Here is a 9676-nt window from a genome sequence, read left to right on the forward strand (position 1 = left end):
CTTTTTTTTTGTTTGTTTGTTTTTTGTTTTTTTTTCTTTTTTGTTTTGGTTTTTTGGGGTTTTTTGTTTGTTTGTTTGTTTGTTTGTTTGTTTTGGCTAACATCCACATATCCACTTATTAGTGAGAACATACCATTCATACCCTTTTGGGTTTGAGTTACTTCACTAAGGATGATTTTTCTAGTTCTATCCATTTGCTTGCAAAAATCAGGATGTCCTCGTTCTTAATACCTGAATGATATTCCTTTGTGTAAAGGAACCACATTTTCTGTATCCATTCTTCTCTTGTGGAACATTTGGGTTGGTTCCAGCTTCTGGCTGTCACAAATAAGGCTGCTGTTAACATAGCGGAACACATGGCCCTCAGTCAGTGTGGGACATCATTTGGGTACATTCCCAAGAGTGGTGTTTCTGGGTCTTTAGGAAGGGCTATTTCAAATTATCTGGGGACTCTCTAAATTGATTTCGAGAGTGGTTTGTGATCCCACCAGCAATGGAGGAGTGTCCCTCTTCCTCCACATCCTTGCCAACATGTGTTGTCACCTGAGGTTTTGATCTTAGCCATTCTGACTGGTGGAATCTCAGGGTAATTTTGCATTTTTCTGTTCACTAAGGACTTTGAACATTTCTTTGGGTGCTTCTCAGTCATTCGAGATAACTCTGTTGTGAATGCTCAGTTTAGTTCTATACCCCATTTTATGATTGGATTGTCTGGGTTTTTGGTGGTTAGCTCCTTGAGTTTTTTTTTTTTTTTTTTTTTTTTTTTTAACTTGAGTATTTCTTATATGCATTTCCAGTGTTATTCCCTTTCCCGGTTTCCGGGCAAACATCCCCCTAATCCCTCCCCCTCCCCTTCTTTATGCGTGTTCCCCTCCCCATCCTCCCGCCATTGCCGCCCTCCCCCCAACAATCTAGTTCACTGGGGGTTCAGTCTTAGCAGGACCCAGAGCTTCCCCTTCCACTGGTGCTCGTACTAGGGTATTCATTGCTACCTATGAGGCCAGAGTCCAGGGTCAGTCCACGTATAGTCTTAAGGTAGTTGCTTAGTCCCTGGAAGCTCTGGTTGCTTGGCATTGTTGTACATATGGGGTCTCCAGCCCCTTCAAGCTCTTTCAGTTCTTTCTCTGATTCCTTCAACGGGGGTCCTATTCTCATTTCAGTGGTTTGCTGCTGGCCTTCGCCTCTGTGTTTGCTGTATTCTGGCTGTGTCTCTCAGGAGAGATCTACATCTGGCTCCTGTCGGCCTGCACTTCTTTGTTTCATCCATCTTGTCTAATTGGATGGCTGTATATGTATGGGCCACATGTGGGGCAGGCTCTGAATGGGTATTCCTTCTGTGTCTGTTTTAATCTTTGCCTCTCTATTCCCTGCCAAGGGTATTCTTGTTCCCCTTTTAAAGAAGGAGTGAAGCATTCACATTTTGATCATCCATCTTGAGTTTCATTTGTTCTAGGCATCTAGGGTAATTCAAGCATTTGGGCTAATAGCCACTTATCAATGAGTGCATACTATGTGTGTTTTTCTGTGATTGGCTTACCTCATTCAGGATGATATTTTCCAGTTCCAACCATTTGCCTACGAATTTCATAAAGTCATTGTTTTTGATAGCTGAGTAATATTCCATTGTGTAGATGTACCACATTTTCTGTATCCATTCCTCTGTTGAAGGGCATCTGGGTTCTTTCCAGCTTCTGGGTATTATAAATAAGGCTGCGATGAACATAGTGGAGCACTTGTCTTTTTTATATGTTGGGGCATCTTTTGGGTATATGCCCAAGAGAGGTATAGCTGGATCCTCAGGCAGTTCAATGTCCAATTTTCTGAGGAACCTCCAGACTGATTTCCAGAATGGTTGTACCAGTCTGCAAACCCACCAACAATGGAGGAGTGTTCCTCTTTCTCTGCATCCTCTCCAGCATCTGCTGTCACCTGAGTTTTTGATCTTAGCCATTCTCACTGGTGTGAGGTGAAATCTCAGGGTTGTTTTGATTTGCATTTCCCTTCTGACTAAAGATGTTGAACATTTCTTTAGGTGTTTCTCAGCCATTCGGCATTCCTCAGCTGTGAATTCTTTGTTTAGCTCTGAACCCCATTTTTAATGGGGTTATTTGTCTCCCTGTGGTCTAACTTCTTGAGTTCTTTGTATATTTTGGATATAAGGCCTCTATCTGTTGTAGGATTGGTAAAGATCTTTTCCCAATCTGTTGGTTGCCGTTTTGTCCTAACCACAGTGTCCTTTGCCTTATAGAAGCTTTGCAGTTTTATGAGATCCCATTTGTCGATTCTTGATCTTAGAGCATAAGCCATTAGTGTTTTGTTCAGGAAATTTTTTCCAGTGCCCATGTGTTCCAGATGCTTCCCTAGTTTTTCTTCTATTAGTTTGAGTGTATCTGATTTGATGTGGACGTCCTTGATCCACTTGGACTTAAGCATTGTACAGGATGAAAGTTATGGATCGATCTGCATTCTTCTACATGTTGACCTCCAGTTGAACCAGCACCATTTGCTGAAAATGCTATTTTTTTTCCATTTGATGGTTTTGGCTCCTTTCTCAAAAATCAAGTGCCCATAGATGTGTGGATTCATTTCTGGGTCTTCAGTTCTGTTCCATTGGTCTATCTGTCTTTCTCTGTACCAATACCATGCATTTTTTATCACTATTGCTCTGTAATACTGCTTGAGTTCAGGGATAGTGATTCACCCTGAAGTCCTTTTATTGTTGAGGATAGTTTTAGCAATTTGCTTCTTAAGTTTTTTATATAGTTTGGAAATTAGCCCTCTATCGGAGGTGTGATTAGTGAAGATTTTTTCCCATTCTGTAGATTTCGGATTTGTCTTATCAACTATGTCCTTTGCCTTACAGAAGCCTTCTAGTTTCATGAGATTCCATTTATTAATTCTTGATATTAGAGCATGGGACACTGGAGTTCTGTTTAGGGAATTTGCCCCTGTACCAAAGAGTTCAAGGCTCTTTCCCACTTTCTCTTTTATTAGATTCAGTGTAACTGGTTTTATGTTGAGGTTTTTTATCCACTTAGACTTGAGGTTTACACATGGTGACAAATATGAGTTTATTTTCATTTTTCTACATACAGAAAGCCAGTTAGACCAGCACCATTTATTGAAGATGCTTTCTTTTTTTATTGTACATTTTTGGCTTTTTTGTCAAAGATCAAGTGTGCATGCATGGTTTCATTTCTGGGTCTTCAATTCTATTCCATTGATCCACCTTTGTGCCTCTGTAATAATACCATGCATTTTTTTTTATCACTATTGCTCAGTAGTGGAACTTGAGGTCACAGATTGTGACTACCCCAGTCATTCTTTCATTGCTAAGGAATGTTTTCAGTATTCTGGGATTTTTGTTTGTTTTGTTTTTTGTTGTTGTTTTGGTTTGGTTTTGGGTTTTTTGGGGGTGTTTTGTTTTGTTTTGCCTTTCCAGATAAATTTGAGAATTGCTCTTTTCATGTCTTTCAAGAATTGTGTTGGAATTTTGATGGGGATTGCGATGAATCTATAGATTGCCTTTGGTAGTATAGCCATTTTTACTGTGTTAGTTCTCCCAAAACATGAGCATGGGAGATCTCTCCATTTTCTGAGATCTTCTTGGTTTTTTTCATGATAGAGTTGAACTTATCATAAAGATATTTCACTTGTTTGGTTAGTTTACCCTAAGATATTTTATAATATTTTGACTCTTGTGAATGGTTTTATTTCCCTAATTTTTCCTCAGCCTGTTAATCCTTTGTATAAAGAAAGGCTACTGATTTATTTGAGTTAATTTTATATCCGGCTTCTTTGCTGAAGTTGTTTATCAGCTGGAGAAGTTTCCTATTAGAATTGTGTATACTATCATGTCATCTGTAAATAGTGATATCGTCAATTATTCTGTGCCAATTTGTGTTCCCTTGCTATCTTTCTGTCGTCTCATTGTTCTAGCTAGTACTTCGACTACTATATTGAATAGATATGAGGAGAGTGGGGAAACTTGTCCACAATTTTAGTGGGATTGCTTCAAGTATCTCCCTATTTATTATGTTCAGGTATGGGCCCTGAATTCCTGATCTGTCTTATAGTTTTTAACATAAAAGAGTGTTGTATTTTGCCATTATTTTCTGCATCTAAGGAGATGATCATTTTTTTCTCTTAGTTTGTTTATATGGTAGATGGTGTTAATTGATTTTCATATATTGAACCAACCTTGAATCCCTGGGATGAAGCCTACTTGATTGTGGTGAATTATGGTTATGATGTGTTCTTTGATTCGGTTTGCATAAATATTATTGAGTATTTTTGCTTCAATATTCATAAGCAAGATCATCTGAAGTTCTCTTTTTTGGTAGGTTCTTGTGTGGTTTAGGTATCAATGTAATTGTGGCTTCATAGAATGAATTAGGTAGTGTTCCTTCTGTTTTTATTTTATCAAATAGTTTGAGGAATATTGGTATCACGTTTTCTTTGAAGGTCTGAGAGAATTCTGCACTATATCCATCCAGCCCTGGGATTTTTTTTTTTGTTAGAAGATTTTTAATAATTTCTTCTATTTACTTATGAGATATGAGCTTGTTTAGAAAGTTTACCTGGTCTTGATTTAACTTTACTATGTGGTATCTGTCTAGAAAACCATCCATTTCATCTAGATTTTCCGGTTTTGTTGAGTATAGGCTTTTGTAGTAGGATCTGATGATTTTTTTAAAATTTCCTCCATTCCGTTTTTCTGTATCCCTTTTCATTTCTGATTTTGTTAATTTGGAGACTGCCTCTGGGCACTTTAGTTAATTTGGCTAGGGGATTATCTATCTTGATTCTCTCAAAGAACCATGTTTTGGTTTTGCTGATTCATTGCATTATTCTCTTTGTTTCTATTTGGTTGGTTTCTGCCCTGACTTTGACTATTTGCTGCCTTCGGGTGCAGAAAAAATGGTGTATTTCTTTGTTTTAGGGTAAAATATTTTTTTATATATCTATTAAATCCATTTGGTACATAACTTCTATCACTTTCACTGTGTCTGTGTTTAGTTTCCATTTTAACGACCTGTCCATTGGTGAGAGTGGGTGTTGAATAATTGTCTGTGGTTCGATATGTGTTTGGAACTTTCTTTTATGAATGTAGGTGCCCTTGCATTTGGGGCATAGATGTTCAGAATTGAGACATTCTTTTGGTGGATTTTCTCTTTGATGAATATGAAGTGTCCTTCCTCATCATGCTTGATAACTTTTGGTTGAAAGTCTATTCTATTGGATATTAAATAATTTAATTTATTACATTTGCTTGGAAGACATTTTTCTACCCCTTTACCCGGATATAGTGTCTGTTTTTGTTATTGAAGTATGTTTTTTATATGCAGCACAATTCTGGATCTTGTTTGCATATCCAATCTTTTTGCTTATGTCCTTTTATAGGTGAAGTGAGTCTGTTAATATCAAGAGATATTAAAGACATGACGGTTGATTCCTTTTATATTTGTTTTGTAGATAGCATTATGTGCTGGTGGTTCTCTCCTTTTGGTTTTGTTGTGAGATGCTTAATATCTTGCCTTTACTTTGGGGTAGGTATCTTCCTTGTATGGGAAGTTTTCCTTCTAGGATCTTCTAGGATCTAATTCCATTATTATCTTCAGAAGGGCTGGATTGGTAGATAGATTCTGTTTGAACTTAGTTTTGTCCTGAAATATTTGGGCTTCTCCATCTATATTGATTGAGAGTTTTGCTGGATATAGTAGCCTGGACTGCCATTTGTGTTCTCTTAGATTCTGCATGACATCTGACCAGACTCTTCTGGCTTCCATTATCTCTGTTGAGAAGTCTTGTGTGATTCTGATAGGACTGTCTTTGTATGTTACTTGGCCCTTTTCCCTTTCAGCTTTTAATATTCTTTCTTTGTTCTGTGTGTTTAGTGTTTTGATTATTATATGACAAGAGGGTTTTCTTTTCTGGGACAAATTTTTTAAAAGTTAAAGGGAAATGTTTTTACCATCTAATCTAGATAGTCCACATCCAAGCAAACTATAAGCATACACTGATGCAAATTTTTGTAATGAAGGATTCCATTATTGATTTGTGATATCTCAGATCTGAAAATATGACATATCCACCTATAAATTAACGATAACAATCCATAATATATCTTTAACGTGAAATATTATCAGCCAAGTAAAGATAAAGGATAAAGGATACAATACATTTCAACTGAATTATCTGAAGTAAAAATTCTAAAGAATTCACACAAAATGAATAATGTGTATTGAAGTTTTTAAAATGAAAACTAATCTCTACTGCCTGAAGACAGATCAATTATCCTAGACGCAGATAAGAGAGAAGTTGCAGAAATATTTAAGAGTGCTTGCCTCACTGCCAATAGCCAACATCAAAGTAAACGGACACAAACATAAATCAATTCCATTAAAATCAGGGACAAGACAGGGCTATCCACTCTCTCTCTCTTTATCTCTTCAATATAGTACTTGAAGTTCTAGCCAGAGCAATAAGACAACTAAGGGAGATCAAGGAGATTAAAATTGGAGAAGAAGAAATGAAAATATCACTATTTGCTGGTGATATGAAAGTATAGAGAAGTGACCCTAAACATTTTGCCAGAGAACTCTTACAACTGATACACAAAATTAACTCAAAGAAATCAGGAAGTAGCACTCCCCTATACATGCAATATAGAGAGAGGAAAAAGAAGTTGGGGAGACAATACACATTACAATAACCACAAATAAAATAAAATATCTTGGTGTGACTCTAAACAAGCAAGTAGAAGACCTGCATGATATAAACTTCAAATCTCTAAAGAAAGAAATTGAGGATGATGTCAGAAAATGGAAAAATCTCCCATGCTCACGATCAGTAGAATTAACAGTGGAAATGGGATCTTACCAAAAGCAATTTACAGATTCAATGCAACCCCCATCAAATTCCAAGACAAATTTTATAGACCTTAAAAGAGCAATTCTAATTTCATATGGAAAAACAAAAACCCAGGATAACCAAAACAATCCTGAACTATAAAAGAACTAGGGAGAAATCACCAGCCCTGATCTCAGGCTGTACCAAGGAGGAATAATGATAAAATCTGCATAATATTGGTATATAAACAGACACTTCGAAATCTTTTGCAAAGGTGAAGTAGAGGGTGGGATGGGGGAAGATCTGATTGAGGGTATATTGGAAGAGGGTGTGTAATAATCAGATTGTACAGTGACTATATATATTTAATAAAAATAAACAATATAATTTTGCAATTATTAAAAATAAAACAAAAACAACAACAACCAAAAAAATAAAGGACTTGCTTCTCTTACAGGGAACGTGAGTTAACGACTACCTGTAACTTCAGCCCCTGATGATCTGACACTTTACGTGCCCTGTGGACACTTGCAGGTACCTGTGCAAACATACTAATACATACATAAGTGAAACTAAAATGTCCTTAAAATGTAAGAAAAACAATTAAACATAAAATTTCTAAGTACAAATGGCTTGTACAAACTTCAGTAGTATCTCCATTTAAATCTGAAAGACACACAATTGCATTCTTTCTCCCTATTATATAAACTATTGAGAACTTAAAACATGTGAAAGGTAATAAAATAAATGAAACACATATAACAAATGAAAGCACTTTTGCTTTCAATTTATGCAACTCTCTTTAAGACACAGTTAAAATTTATAAGAAAATAGTCGCAGCTGCTCTTAGAGGCATTGTAGACAAGCTACTGTGCCAATGTTTGTAGATGAAAAAGAGAGAGGCTATGTTTACACTCATAATTCTGACTCTCTGAACATATGAATGATCTGTAGCCTAACACATCTTGATTACAGCAAGCCTGAGATCACCACTGGTCCTGCACCAGGTAGGTCCAAATGGACTTTCAGGATAGGAAGCAAGCCAGAGACAGGAAGGACTGTGGGTCCCAAGTGTGAATTAGCTAGAGTCAGATGGGTAGGCTGGGAAAGGAGGAACCCAGAGTCAAGACTAGTACCATGGAGCCTAGACTAGACAAGGAGCTAACCTGAGGTGAACACTAGTCCAGTGCTGTGCAGGCCTAGCAGTGCAGACTTTGCTTAAGATGACGCCTGATCAGCATCAAAATGTAAGAATGGGGAATAGCCCTCCTGTGACCATACCAGACACTCAGAGACCTTGGGCACCACTAAGAGGAGCAAGTAGGTGGTGAAGAAATGGAAGAGAAAGAGACTCAGAAGAAAGTGGGCATAACAATGAGAGGCAGAACTGGAGACTCGAGGGTAGGAAACTACACCCTCATCTGAGTGACGGTGATGCCACGTGGGACCATGGTGGAGTCCTGGCCTGTGTTGCCATCAGATGCCACATTTGGTTCTCAGCTGCAGCAGGGTTCTGTTAGAACAAAGAGCCAGTCAGACCTGCCTGGTCTTAGCTGCCACCCCAGGACTTGTTGGTGTCTGAGGGCTGTGCAAAATATGCTCCACCCCTCATCTAGGCATTGTGTGGAGAGCTGACCCAAAGGTCACAAGTGCAGGACAACCCCCTATGGTGGGCAGGAGAGCTTGCCCCTAGGTCATCCCAGAAGAAGATCTGGCCTTGCCCCACACAAGCAGCAGAGCAGTAGAGCTGACTCTGGATGTGAGGGATAAAGGTGAGCTAGCCCTGAAGTTATGAATGTGGGAGAGCCAATATTGCCTCATAAGAGCAGGAGAACTCTCCCTGCCCCACACTTGCTGCAGTACTCTGAAGAGCAGGTCCTACACCTCACCTGGCCAGGACAGTAGAACTGGCTCTGTGTGGGGGGAGGAGCAGGTGTACCAAGGGCATGAGCACAGGAGAGCTAGCCCTGGCTCTTGTGTGGGTCATGGGTCATGGGTCATGATTCAAAGGAGGAGGTACAGACCCCCTCCTCACCTCCCTCAGCCCTCATCATCTATGGCAAATAGAGATTTAGCACTGGGGCCATGAGAGTGAGAGAACTGTACACGTCGCTCACTGGTCCATTTGATTTGCATATAGCTGACTATATGGAAACAGAATAAATAGTACAGGAGACAGGGTCCTGTACTTCACTTAGGTAATATGGTATAGCTGGCCCCATGTCTTAGTTAGAGGTTTGCTGCTAACTAACACATACCATGACCAAGGCCACTCTTATAAGTACAACATTTGATTGGAGCTGGCTTGCAGGTTCAGAAGTCCTGTCCATTAGCATCAAGGCAGGAGCATGGCAATGTCCATGCAGCACAATGCATGAGAGCGGAGAGTTCTACATCTCTATCTGAAGGCTACTAGCAGAATATTGGCTTCCAGACAGCTAGGATGATTAGATATATCCATAAGAATTTCTATGCTGTTTCCATGCGGTTAGCTATATGAAAATCAAATTCTGAACTTTAATTTAACTAAGTTATTTTATTTTTTAAAAAAGATTTATTTATTTTTTACATATAAGTACATGGTAGCTGTTTTCAGACACACCGGAATAGGGCATCAGATCTCATTATAGATGGTTGTGAGTCACTATGTGGTTGCTGGAATTTGAACTCAGGACCTCTGTAAAAGCAGTCTGTGCTCTTAACCACTGAGCCATCTCTCCAGCCCAACTATGTTATTTTCAATCACTATTTACATAATATTCGTTTTTGTGATTACTTTATAGATTCAGTTATACATTGAAGATGAATAAGTGAGAGAGTAGAA

General features: G+C 38.5%; 1 pseudogene; it reads left to right on the forward strand.

Moving 5' to 3' along the window:
* The first annotated feature begins 7692 nt into the window (after positions 1 to 7692).
* LOC120102709 (small nucleolar RNA SNORA17) lies at positions 7693 to 7815 on the forward strand (annotated as a pseudogene).
* Positions 7816 to 9676: the final 1861 nt, after the last annotated feature.

Source organism: Rattus norvegicus, chromosome 4 (assembly GCF_021556685.1).
Source record: "Rattus norvegicus strain SHRSP/BbbUtx chromosome 4, alternate assembly SHRSP_T2T, whole genome shotgun sequence".
In the NCBI taxonomy this organism is placed as follows: domain Eukaryota; kingdom Metazoa; phylum Chordata; class Mammalia; order Rodentia; family Muridae; genus Rattus; species Rattus norvegicus.